The 14,712-nt window shown below is 38.4% G+C and overlaps 1 protein-coding gene across 1 annotated transcript in view; it reads right to left on the reverse strand.

The window, feature by feature from the left end:
- Positions 1-14,712, reverse strand: part of CHSY3 (chondroitin sulfate synthase 3) — a 139,168-nt gene that overhangs the window by 121,352 nt on the left and 3,104 nt on the right. The window lies entirely within an intron of this gene.

Consider the following 14,712-nt stretch of genomic DNA (forward strand, 5'->3'; position numbering starts at 1 on the left):
TCATTTGGGAGGGACTGCACGGCAGATTGACACAGCAGTAACCTACACCCCACCCAACTTCAGAGAACTGTTGTCACCTTCCTATAAAACTAAAAAACCTCTTAAAAAACTGTAAGACTTCCTCTGGAAAGCTAAGATTACAGAAGCCATATTCTCAGGAAAATGCACATATCGATTTTAAAAAAAGCTTTTCCAAATAATGATTTGAGGAAGAGAATATACTTGAGAAGTGTCTATTTCACATATTTCTTAATTTAAGCAACCAGCTTAAGAGTTATTTTTCTGGGACGTTGGGGAAAAAAAATTCAAAAACTACATTAAAAAAAAATGTACTTTCTCTTCAATAACCTCCAAAAGTTATTCAGGTTTCATTGTACTGAAAATGACATTTCCCCTTTCTATGGTTGTTCAAACCACTGAAGAAAACTTTAACAGCCCACACCGTTCCTTTAATATGTTTGCATTGCGCATCCATTTCATCAGCAAGATTTTTTTTCTTTCCACAGACAGATTGTAGCTTTTATTGAAACAGTTTCAATCCCACGGTAACACAACACAGAGCAATTCTTTATGGTTTTATAGGCTTTCATGTCACTTCAAAAGTAGAGGAAAGAGTCAGAATAAAAATTTTACTGCAAACCAGTCAAAGTGGCAACAGAACACAAAGGGCAAAGCCATAGAAAGGGACAGAGGATGAAGGGAATGTGAGCTCTGAGCAAGGAGGCAATTTCATGGCAGAAAATAAGTCACTATATTCAGTAGGTGACATACATTTAATTGAACTTTAAATTGAAGAGACTTCCCACAAAGTAGGCTAAAGAGGTCAGACACAGGAATGAACACTGATTTCTCCCTGAATATAGACAGCAAGTGCAATAAGGTAGGAGAGCAGACAAGCTTTCCCTAGGGAAGAACTGACTACTCTTAACCAAACACTTGGGTGAAGTTTCCTGCTACCACACAATTTTGTGTCAGCTGAAAGCAGAACACAAAAAAGTCACTACAGACTACGACAAACTCAAGGTCTGCATCTCCCCTACACAGTGTAGATTTCCCGTTAGAGCTATAAGTAAAGGACATGAAAATATAGTAATTTTGATCAGAGCAAAGAGAGAATGTGGACTGATTCCCTCTCATCTCACAACAACTGTCATGGACAGCAGCTGTAACTGCTGCTACAGGCCATCAGAGTCCACCCAAGAGTTTTATGGCTCTTCTCATAATTTGAATGCTAAAAGGGCACCAAAAACATATCTTTTCATAACTAAGAATGTATCAGCATTTAAAGCTGCCAGAGCTGGCAGGAGCAGACTGCCTCTACACTGCAAAGACTGAGTTGTTTGTTTTGTATCAGTTGCAGGACCGGTGCCAATCCGAAGACACAGGCATGAACTAACCTGCCTAAGGAATATAGGTACACATGAGATTTAACATACATGTATTTTCTACTTATTACTGAAGTTTAAAAGCTCTGAAGAAGCATTAACACTGGAAACAATCCTTGCATTTATGCAAACCTTGTTTTCACAGGAATATAATTTTCAACCTATCCAAAAACCTCTTCTAGAAGTTCGTATTTTACTGGAGATATTTCAAGGAAACTGCCTCAAGCCATCTCATTGAAAAATACTGGCATGCTCTTCTAGTATTTTTCATATGTATATATTTACACACATATATACATACAGGTGTGTGTGTACACATACATAACACAATTCTTCAAGCTTTATTTCCATAAACAATTATTTGAAGTCTTCCACTTGAATACTTCATGAATTAAAGCATTCACGAACAGAACACACAGGATTTTTTTTTTTTTAGTAAAATAGGTATGAATTCAGAGCACGAAAAGATCTGCATTATACAGTCAACATGCTTCAAACAGAAATATCAACTCTACCAGCAGACTCCAGTATTTGTCAGTATTTGTCCTGGCTATAACAGCTGTACAGCTAAAAGGGAAACTACTGCATGTTTGTTTTCCACAGATGTTCAGCTTTAAATTCATGTAACAGACTTGAAAAAGAAAGTCCAATGTGCTAAAATAATCCTTCAGGCTCCCTCGGGGGTTTCTGATAATTTATGTGTTTATTTGCAGTCACTTCACAATGAATGACAAAAAAGAAAATGGCAAATGAAAGAGGACAGAGTTGAAAGACCAAAAGGTGACTTTCTTCTAAGGTGTACTGAATTGCTTCCTTTAGTTGGAATTGAAGCCCTTCACAATTAACATTATATGATAAAGCTCTTTCTGAGATAAAACCTTTTTTATTCTCTTAGCCATTTGCCTATTAGGAGGTACAAACAGACTTGGCACAACAGGTAGCTTTTTCCACATGGGATGTGATCATGCAAAACAACACACTCCCTCTTGTTCTATCACGGCATCTGCCTTTGCTGTGCGGGTCACTGTACCAACAAGGAGCAATCCCTTTACACATGAAAAGACAATTTTTACCTGATATAGCAATATCATGTTCTGGATGGCACAGTTTTCCAATAGTAACGGGATTAAACATGCAACTACTATACTAGTAAATTTTAACACGGGTGAAATATTCTGCCAGTCAGAAGCTCCATAAGTGAAAATGGGCAAAGATGACACTGATCCGGCAGTACTAACCAACTGAGAAATGGTGATGAATTTATAGAGTGATGGAAGCCTTAAAAATGATAAATGGAATCCTGAGCTGCAGTGGTAAGGCTGGACTGGACATTTAGCATTGCTGTAGAAGTTACAGGTAAATTCCCCCACATAGTACCATACATAAGCCTGATCACATTTTTTTAAGAAAATTAAGACTGAGGTAAACGAAAGGAAGGGTGAGTAAGAGAATAAGAGGATCATGGATTCTTGTACCTCACTGAGTAAAAGCTCTGTACTACTTCTCAGTATGTTTACAAGAGACAAAACAAGAGCTTTCTAAAGTAAATAGTAACAACTCAGAGAAGAAAAAATGGCTGCATGTTTGCCTCAAAAAAGTTTAAACTGCTACTTATTATGGCAACTGCATTTACACAGCAATATGCCCGTGGCACAGGGCAAGCAACAACAGAAAACCTTACTATTTCGGATGGAGATCAATAATTTTATAAAAAGTAAGGATGTCTGTAAGGTATCTTAAATACTTTCTTAGACTGTCTCAACTCATGGAAATATCAACCAGTTACATACAAAAGTGCTGCTGGTTTATTATCTGTACTGATTAACAGATGCCAAAAACTCTACTGAACATCTCTCATTACTATGTATTTTTCCCCAGTGAACAAAATAGAATAATTATACCACAAAATACTTAAAAATTTTATGAAAACTGTTTAAAAATATAACAGAGCAACTCTTTATGAGTTTATCCTTGTACTAGTCATTAAACCTACTCTTCCCATAAAACTGAAATACTTAAACCAGCAACTATTTTTATTACCTACCTACATAATCGTTATGGATATGTCAAGGACAAAAAGTTACTTCATTTGTACAGGTTAGTATCTACTCTGCAGAGACAGACTTATTTTGACCAAATTGATTAATGGTTATTATTATTTTTATTAATTCTTTGGTTATTAATTCTATGGTTAAATAGAAACAACTAAATAAAAATCAATGAGGAAAAGAACAAATCCCTTCCTCCACCAACTCAGGGCATCACATTTTATTTCAAGTCTGAAAGAATACACAGTGTGCCTACATTGAAGGTAAGATGGATATAAAAACTAGTAAAAACATCAGCTAGTTTGTTTTTGTTGGCCACTTCACAGATTTATGACACAACCACCAAGTAAATCTTTTCAAAGGCCATTTCCAAGGAAAACAGTAGGTCTCCAAAAGACGTTTAGCAATGAAAAATTAACAATGAGGTTATTTACTAAAATTATGAGTTTAGTACTAAACTAAACATTCCAATTTATAACAGCAAGGCTCTTTTAAATTGAGATGAACAGGAAGCTCCCGCAGTTCTGGACTTACCCTGCAGAAATGCTACTACTGAAGAATACTTTCAGACAAAAAAGTAGGTATCACCAGAATTCAGAACTATGAAAAATTTGACTGCTCCTATTTAATCAATAACTAACATACTCTCAGGAACATATTTTAACATGATTGCTCTGAGGTACTCAGTTAGATTTTTCCCCCTCTGAACTAATGAAATTTTATCAGCATTTTATCAACAGCATACACAGCTAATGGAAATCCTATTCAGATCAATGTAGAAGCTTAAGTGCTTTCACATCCCTCAATGCACTAGCAAAACACGGGAAATAGGTGAATACTATAGAAGATAACTGGCATATTTAACAGGAACATGGATTCTCACATGGGGATTAGGGTCCTACAGTCCTACATACTTCAAGGCACAACAATTGCTATAATAATCACCAGTCTCCAGAAATAGCTGGTAACAGACTAAATGACAAACATTTAATGGTCTTTATGATTATTCATTGCTTAAAGTGGAATAAGAAGGCAATTGACTCGTAGTAGCTCTAATAGGTCGATCTCAAAGGCACGTCTGTTATTCCAACCTACCTTCCAGCATTTCCCTCTCTTGCTCCTAGTATTCATAGAATCATAGAATTGTTAAGGCTGAGAGAGAGACCTTCGAGATCATCAAATCCAACTATCAACCCAGAGTTGCTACCCTTGAGCAAATCAACACTCCCAGCCAACTTAGTGTTGTCTGCAAATTTACTGAGGGTGCGCTCAATCCCCATATCCAGATCGTCAATAAAGAGGTTAAACAGGACCAGCCCCAAAACCAAGCCCTGGGGAACACTGCCAGCAACCAGCTGCCAACTGGATTTAGCTCCATTCACCACAATTCTCTGGGCCCAGCACTCCAGCCAGTTTTTCACCCATCAAAGAGTCAGTCCACCCATTCAAGTCGCAAGCAGCCAGTTTTCCTAGGAGGAGCACAGCTAAAATAATAAAGCCACTGCTGCTCAAAGTATTTCTCCAGCGATGAGTTAGGAAGCTCAGGCTTGGCTGGGCTAGCTGATAAGCACATTGAAGAAACAAGACCAGTCTTAGCTCGCTCAAGGCTCTCTGCCCCATTAAGACTACACATCTTTTACATCTGTCTCCCATGACAGAGCTGCCACCTTCAAGCACACACGCCTGCAGCACAGCACAGATAGGAACTTAAGAACAGAGTCAGAAGTTAGGCTTATTCTTGGACTTAGCAGAGTGGAAAAATCAAGGATTTGGAACAGGGGACGTGAGCACAGATTTACTATGGCCAGGACAGAGGAATGCCCAGTGCATTCAGTACAGAATTCTTTCTTGAAAGTACAAACAAAAACCAGTTCTTGCAAAGATGTAACAGACACACTCCAAAAATCTAAGCAAGCCTCAAGTTTGAAATGAAATGCAACAAAAAAAATACATATACACTTACAGGACCCTCTTGGAAACACTAAGACTACATTTCTCAAAATTACTACAGCCAAACACTAAGAAAAAATATTTTGTACTGTTTGAAAACATTTTCTATTACAGTCAACTATTCACAGTTAGATGCAGTTATTTCCCCCTACCATATGACAAAAAAATAAATTACAAAAATTTTGAGTAGAAGAAAAGAAGAATCAAAAATACCAGCACCTACTTTCATTCATTCTAACAGGCCAGATTCATACCTAGCAGATTACTTTAAAACAACAATTAAAAGTATCAAAAAAGCACATAACAAAACTGTTTCATTTGTTGAGTCAAGCATTTTACTGAAAGCTTAGTCGCCAGCTACATTTGTTATAGCTAAATTTCCTGACTTCTGGAACTGAGACTCACAGCACTGCAGAAATTTTGCCCCAAATTAATAAAAAGTGACAGAAAAAGTCACAGTGTTTTATCTTGATCAACAATAGGAAGTTGTGCGATTCTGGAAGGATAAGAGCTGGTCCGTAAGATGGGCCCTTTCCATGACGAAATTATTAAGATAATAGGTGTGCTTTCTGTCTGTAGCCAGAAAGAAGAAGCTTTCAAGAAAAGCCAAAAAAACCCCTACGTTAAATTGAAGCCAAAATACGCTTATATACAGAACAGAAGGACACAGATGTAACTACAAAGAGAAATTAAAAACAAACTGAAAGCTAAATTAAGCTGTATAGTAGAGGGACTGCAATAAGCACCTAGAAGCACAGCTCATGCTCCAGAGGACCTTCACTGATGCCACCGGAAGCTTGGCTATCAACTAAGCACAAGTTTTAAATACATGCCTATGTAGGTACACACGTACATTTTCGTGCACCCAGATTTACAGTGTATGCCTTATATAGTAGTTAAGGCCACATATATTTCCACTGTAGTTAGGCCATGTATATCGCTAAAGAAATGCTGCATTTCTTCAACGCACCTGCTTCCACACTATGACGTGCTTATTCACACATGCTGCCTCATGAACCAACACCTCCCTTATGCCAGCAAATGCAAAGGCAAAAGAGTGACCTGGACAGGCTGGAGAGTTGGGCTAATTCCACTGGGATGAGGTTCAATCAGGACAAGTGCCGGGTCCTGCACTTTGGCCACAACAACCCCCTGCAGCCCCACGGGCTGGGACAGAGTGGCTGGAGAGCAGCCAGGCAGGAAGGGAGCTGGGAGTGGGGATTGACAGGAAGCTGAACATGAGCCAGAGTGTGCCCAGGTGGCCAAGAGGGCCAATGGATCCTGGCCTGGATCAGGAACAGTGTGGCAGCAGGACCAGGGAAGTGATTCTGCCCCTGGACTCAGTGCTGGTGAGGCCACCCCTGGAGTGCTGTGTCCAGTTCTGGGCCCTCAGTTCAGGAAGGACATGGAGGGGCTGGAGCAGGTCCAGAGAAGAGCAACAAGGCCAGGGAAGGGACTTGAGCACAAGTGTTGTGAGGAGAGGCTGAGGGAGCTGGGGTTGTTCAGCCTGGAGAAGAGGAGGCTCAGGGGAGACCTCCTCACTCTCTGCAACTCCCTGACAGGAGGGGGGAGCCGGGGGGGGGTTGGTCTCTTTTCCCAGGAACCAGCAGTAGGACAAGAGGGCTCGGTCTTAAGCTCTGCTGGGGGGGGGTTAGTTTAGACATTGGGAAGAAATTTTTTACAGAGAGAGTGATCATACACTGGAATGGGCTGCCCAGGGAGGTGGTGGAGTCACCATCCTTGAAGGTATTTAAGAAGAGACTGGATGTGGCACTCAGTGTCATGGTCTAGTAGACAAAGTGGTGTTAGGTCACAGGTTGGAATTGATGATCTCAGAAGTCTTTTCCAAACTAGTTGATTCTGTCAAAAGCACTACATTAAAAAAATAATAATAAAAAAAAAAAGCAACATCTTTCCCTTCCTAGGTTCATTTTAAGACTAAATCATAAAACAGCATTCAAGAAGCCTGTATCAGTTACCAGGCTCCTTATCCTCCTCCAGAATTCCCTAAAATTATACCTCTAGTACAAGATGTTCTTTATTTTCTGAAGTATATGAATGCTTTAAAAGAATTCTTACAGGCAGGCCAAAAATCTTTCCTTAGCGTAATACTCAGAAGCCAAAAATATTGCAGCCGGGGTGGAACTACACATTTACTTGCTGTCCAGTTCTAAATATGTATTAGCAAGTGACCAACTTGTGCACTCATCTGGAGCTTAAATCAGTATCCAGCACTGATTTAGATAGAATAAATTCCTCCAAGCATAGCAGGTCTTGCTACACTTTTAATAATATACGTGTTCTTTGAGTATTTCATGTTATGCAATGCAATGGAATAACTAAATACAAGCATACTGCAGAGAGTACGTTACAGCATCATATACTTATGGCTTAATACATTTCTTCTCACATAAGAACTGAAAAGAGCTGGAAACTACTTTGGTAATGAGAACCACAGAATAAATAAATTATGACGACCTAAAATGACCCAGTTACACTTCATACCTATCTGTGTACTTGAAGAAAACTCCCAAGCAAGACACAAACTGAAAGAGTAGTTTAAAAGCTTATTCTTTTAAAAAAAAGACATATCCTGTTTTTGAAACTTAATGAAATACTGTAATATTTCATTAGGTTTCAAAAGTACATTTAATTAGCGCTTATTTCAAATAATTACCCTGTTTACAACTTCCAGCTTCTCTCTTTGTGAGCATTTTTTATTTCAGTGGAAGTGTGTCTTTTGATGTCAAGAGATGTGATGTTGGAAAGTAAAAGTCAGGAAAAAGTTATCTGTGGGAGATTTTTTTAAGTCAGGATGAGAAGAGATACAAAGAACAGCCCAGAACCAGTACAAGAATCCATTCGCACTGGGAGTTGGAAGGTAGTAGGAGAACACATCTTGTTGACTATTAGTGTCTTTGAGAAGACTAAACACACTTTGAGTAACTCTCCACTATTTAATTTACCTGGTAATCTGCAACAAACCCTCCATCTTCGGAAACACTCAAGTAGGACAGTTAAACAAAACTGTTACTCAAAGCATGACCAATAACCACAACCAGATCTGTACATGTGAAAGGGAAACTTACTTCAGAATACACAGGAAGGAGGATATTTTGAAAATATAGATAATTCTGAAAATATCTGTAAGAATTATTGCTTCCCATGTGGTTTCATTTACTTGATTTTAAGGCAAAGTACAGAAAACTATTTCGGGTTAAAAGGTAAACATCAGGGTTTCATTATGCTTTGTTTCATTAAATCCCTTCAAGCACCAACTCCTCTGTTGACCCTAAAGCAGAGTTCTTCATCTGTTACTCTCTTTTTAGAAATCAATCTTATTCCTTGTATAATAATAAGGTACTGTTGACTGATGACATGATGGGTTTAAATGAGATGACTCTTACAATAGCTGTGCCACAATTTCATCGGCTCATGACAAGCACCATTTTTAAACACACTTGAACACCTAGACTTCTGCACTAGATGTCTGTGGAAGTACCACCTGGATATATTCAATTCCATAAAAGTCTTGAGGAAACATTTCCAATAAACTGAAAGCAAACTTGACGGAAAAAAAGTCCAACATGGTTAGCTTTAAATATTCAGGGAAGTTGAGAGATGGTTCAGGACACCCATATGCAGAACTAAAGACATATTTTCAATCATTTAAGAACTTTTTCTTTTGATTGTCTGTGGGATCCTTTGGTAAGTCAAACAAGAGCTTATTCTTAAGGAGGAAAACCTTTGAAATACTTGCTTTAAGAATATACAAACACTTGCAATCGACTAGAAAGCTGTTAGTTAGCCTGCATAGTCCTGCACATAAATAGCTGCTGGCATGTTAGATGAAAACACATTAGAAGGAAGGTGTAGCCATGCATTCTTCATCATGGACATGAAAACACACCCACAGAGTCTTTGCACCTTGGTAACTCAGCACCAGGTGTCAGAATTACACAGCTGTCAAACTCCATAAAGGTACTAGCAGTATTTCCTATTAAGGCAGAGTAGAAAACACAGGACACCTGAAACCAAGCCAGAAACCTAAGAGAAGCTAGCTCTCAACCAGGCTGAGAAACAGCCCCCTTAGCTCTTGGTTCGACAGATCAGATGCCACCATACAGGGGACCATAGCCATGGGCTTGTGTGTTCTGCTGCACATCTCCGTGGTAGATATGGGAACAATATCCTTCACAATAAAGACCCCTAAAAAACATATCTCCAACTCCTGCCATTGTGCTGAGCCCCATGAGGAAACACAATAACATGTAAGCACCAGGGACAACTCTGTTTTCTCACCACGGACTTCCTCGACTCCCAGCCAAGCTAATCATGGAAGAATCAAGAAGGGGCAAGCAGACAGGGAGTCCCCAGGGTACCTGAACCCAAGGGAGGCAGTGACCACAGGCAGTGTCCCCAAATTCTCCAGATAAATAAGCAAATGAGCGAGAAGAGGTTACTTACAAAGCCAGAGAAAGAGCAGGGCAAGAGTAATGACACAATTTAGCACCATGGTTATTGCAGTAGGATATGCATGATTTGCATTTATTCATTATCATGTACACACAGAAACACTATACTACAATACTATGAAAATACATAGTTCGCTTTGCTGAGCAGGTGAGAATCACAAGTTTTATAAGTACATTTAATGTTACTGTAATCAGACAGATATTAATAGCAAACAGTTATGACAGCACACAAAAAATCCTGTATCGGTAATTGGCCATTTATGCAAATAGTTCTGAAGCCTCTGGATTCATCTGGTTCCTCTGCACGTACCCTCAGAGATGCCTGTTACAGGGGTCCACTCCTCCATGCATTTTTATTATAGGATCACTTCTAGTTCACTCCACGTTTTTGGCTTTTTTTAGTTATGGTTGCATTTATGTAACTACCTAATGAAGCTGCCCAAACTCAACAGCTTAAGTGTGGGTGGGTACTGCTGCTTCAAGACTGATCAGTCCAGCACCCAAATGAGCAAAATACCATTTTATCATCATCAAAGGCACATTTACCTCTAATTCTTGTTTTTCACCAAAAAACAGCATTGAACTCTAAGCTTAGTTGTGATCCACCAACATCTTCATCAAAGTGAGAGATAAAGCCTCAAAAGAAAAATTACATGGCATCGGGAAGAAAAACTTAAATTAAAAGGGAAAATATAAAGTATGTTTAGAGCAAGACAGAAGATGACTTACAAAGGTTCCAGAACCTCCGGAGACTGTCAAAATACCAATGTAAAGGAAATTCTTTTGAGCATGCAGCCTGATCCAAAGAAGCATTTTCCCAAGATATTTACTGTAATATTTACTGTAACTACTAGGAATCAAAAACAAATAGAATATTAGAGAGCTATTTTATTTAAAAATGTTACAGTAATGAGACTGTATTCTACCGTTGTCAGAGAACTTTGGCAAAGGAGAAAAGAAACAATGAGAAAAACAGATGTATCAATAACGTGGACTGCTTGTAGTACAAAGTACCATATTTTCTTTCAACATCAACATACACATTACCTAAAGATCAAAAGTATACGGGGTATTTTGCATAAATGTAGTTTTTGAGTTTAAAATTAATGTAGCTCACTTTGAACTTGATAATCCTTATGGATTCCTTCTAACTTGAGACAGTCTGTGCTATTTTCTCCTACAAAAAGGGAAAAAAGGCCACAAAAGGAAAAACTTTACAAACATTTATTTGAATAAATTTTACAAATACACCGACGAATGGTGTTTAGATATTTTGCTGCATTTGTCATTTTTCATTTTCTAAAAAAAAAAAAACAACAAAAAAACCACAAATCGCATTCTCTGATACTGTTTACACTCTGACAGTGTTTGAGTTCTGCTTCAATTGTTATAGCCAGTTAACTCATACACAGCATTTTATTTTGTCCTCTTCTGGAACTACGCTATTGCATCTGTTAGGAACTTACTTTAAAAATTACAAAATGGCCTTCTGAAACCAGAAATACAATTTAAAGAAAAAAAAAGAAAAAAGAAAGGAAGAAGTAAAGCAATCGGCCCTTTATTCCAAGTGGTCCTCTATAGTCAAATCCCTGCTGAAAATCTAAGCAAGGAACAACACAGCATCTCAGGTTTGTAACTACATTTTTGTTTCAAAATACGGAACATATATGAGTCACTAAAATCAATCTGATTTCTTCATTCCTTTAAAAGGAAACTATTTCAAGGCTTCAAAATTAGTGGAAGAAAGTGACAGCCTGAAATATGGATTTTCAAAGCACAAAAACAAAAAGCCTTTTTTAATCTCTACAGCTTCTGATTTGGGGAAGCAGACAATGCTAAAACCTTACAAAAACTAAAAGACTTTTTATAGATATATTTTAAACAAATTTGTCAGGTTTATTATACCTTAATTATTGCAGCATCACCAAAACTGGAGGATAAATCAACACGTAATTGAAAAAACATACCAGAACAAGGATTTATCTTCTGTTGAAAGAAAATGATGCATCCATAATACAATCCTTCCTCACGAAGCAAGGAAATGGACAAGATTTACGCTACAGTTCAGCTGTTGTTTTGAGCCAATTTGAATGTAAGCTGCTGCCAAGTGAGTAGTTTGACACTCTCCTGGCCCTTCAATCCCGGCTGACTGTGACCACCTCTTCTTTCTTCTGATGCTCGTACTCAGCAAGAGTCTGCCCTGAGCACTGATTCAGATGAAAGAAATGCTTTTGTTCAGGTTCACATTTCAGGCAGAGCCCACCCCTGCTCCAGCTCACCACAGGGCTACACAAGTCCTGCAGAACCTGACAACAACCAAGAGGAGACACCAGCCCGAGGGCAGGTCTTTCTGACCTCCATTCCTCACAAGTGCTCTAAAAACCCTGTTATTAGATTCACTCTCTCAACAATCTAATGAAAAATTCTTTATTTAGAGTGGAGAAGATCCATCAGCAGAGACAGAGAGAGGCTCATCACTGCAGCCATGAGTCATTTGGTATTTGGGAGATCCAACCTTTAGACCTGACTTCAAATCTGGTAGAACTAGAATTAAACTCTAGAAAGTCCCAAATATAAGAGTCGCTCATCATAGGCTCATATACATCTTCTTTTCTTATTCATTCTTACAACAACAAAAAAAAAAAACTTGCCAAGGAAAAAAAATGAAGTAAAAGTTGTAACACTCTCATTGCCAGCAAGCATATTATGCATATAAGCTACCATATGCTTACTTGCTGACCCTAAGTGGCAGCAGAATAAACTCTGACAGGCAGCCAGTCTTAACTACAACAGTTGAGTCACCCAGAAAAGATCAAGCATTTCAGGTTTTCTCTTTAACTCTGATTTATTTCACCCTCACCAAAAAGAGACTTTCTGATCCAGTTCTTAGAAAAGAAATCTAGTAAGAAGTGAGGCAACAGTGATTCAACTCTTCTGGAGATGAAAAGCTTCTATGAATTTTAATGAAACTGTTTGCAGTTGATATAGTCTTCAGCAACACATACAAAATACAAATTATACTTCTCACCAAAATCAACTAAGTTCATAATAATCTTGCAGCTCAGCAGGCCTCAGTTTAATACTTACAATACAACAATAGGACTTCAGGACGAAAGTCCCACACATGCATCTGAGCACACAAAGAGTGTTTCTGATCTAACACAGGAATGAAAAAGCAGACAGTAACAGTTTCAGTGCCCTAGCGAAAAAAAAAGAAAAAAAAAATCACCCAAAGCACAAAGCCAGCTTCTCTCTCCGGACACCCTATTTCCCTCCTTCCTTTTCATATAGATTTAACGTTGGGATAAAATCCTAAGCAGCTTTGTCTTAATCATCTATGTTTTCTGGAGCAGCTTCTGTACTGGCAACAGAGTCAAAGATTCTTCAGAATCAGACAGAAATACTGGTCTGAAACGAGTAAGCGCTTGCAATGCCCAACACATTTTCTTCTTCTTCCATTCTTTATTACGTACACCTAGGTCCTTCAAGAGCAACTGACAGACAGGACTGGTGCCACTCTATTCCAGATCCCATAAAACCATGGGTTTTTTTCAAAATGTTTGTTTTCAGGCCCCAATCCTACCACAAAAATCTGAGCTTCTGGGCAGTCATATAAATCAGTCTCCAAAACCGTATTTTTTTTGCTCCATCCCCCTTAAGCTCAGTACCTGCAGCCAACAATTCCTGACATTCAGCATCAAAAGAAATCATAACCATGGTGATAACGCTATCTATTATCAGTTTTCTTCCCTTCTCCAGACTTCTCCCCAGGAAGACAAACTAGAAAAACAAAACCAAACCCCCTTCCAAGATACGACTGTCAAGGCAGAATCATAATGCTGCCAACCGATACAGATCAGCAGGCATCACATGCCCGTGAGGACTGGAAAACAGCTTTGTACAGACACAGCCCAAACACATCTGAGTGTAAGATTAAGCTGCCAATGTAGCATGCTGTTTGGATGTCTGATTAAGGACCTACATTGATTTCCATCAGCACCATAAATGCCTTCCCTGCTCTAACAGTGCAATGGGTGTATTATTTCACATTGGCATTTACAACACATATCGAAATGGTCTCTAAAAACACCCCTCCATTCCTAAGTAAAGGAGAAGATTACCCCCACTTATGATTTCTACCTAATTGATACTAACTATGCAGTATTTACTTTCGTTCACTTGTTTACATACGTTGTAACCTACCAAACCCATTTTTAAATGGCCACCTTTCCCTAGGACATTGAGAAAAACACTAATCCACAAAATTAATTATTTTTCCTGTCTTTTTATCATCAAATAGCACATAACCTCTTACTGTGGCCCATTTTTCCTGCTTAATGAGGGAGTGCCACAAGGGCAAGCATATATTAATATTAAAGAACTGGTCAAAATAACTAAAATCAGATTCATCATATTAGCTATAACCCTTTACACCTTCTGGTAGTTGTATGCTTAGTCTATTTTTATCTACAAAGACAGTCTTGCCAATAATCACAGTATTTTCAGAGAAACAGGCCTGAATTTTAGTTATGGCATCGCAAATAAACTTTTTGGGTACTGCAACACATTGCTATGACTTCAGAAAATGCTACTACTGAATGAAGTAATTTGTTCCTATTCAGCATAGAAAGAATTGTTATACTGCATATGTCCTTAATACATTTTAATACCGTTCTACGCTAGAAAAAACACAATTCAAGTTGTATCATAGACACAGGCAGTGCAACAAATTTCATTCCTGTACAAAAAAACCCCACCCAAACAACCCCTATTTCTACTTCTGCCAATAACGAACTCCTTTACAATACATCTGAGTAATTAAGACATATTTTAAGAGACTGTGATGCTGAATAA

This window comes from Manacus candei, unplaced genomic scaffold, assembly GCF_025592945.1.
Source record: "Manacus candei isolate 608988 ecotype Guabito, Panama unplaced genomic scaffold, ASM2559294v1 h1tg000010l, whole genome shotgun sequence".
In the NCBI taxonomy this organism is placed as follows: Eukaryota; Metazoa; Chordata; class Aves; order Passeriformes; family Pipridae; genus Manacus; species Manacus candei.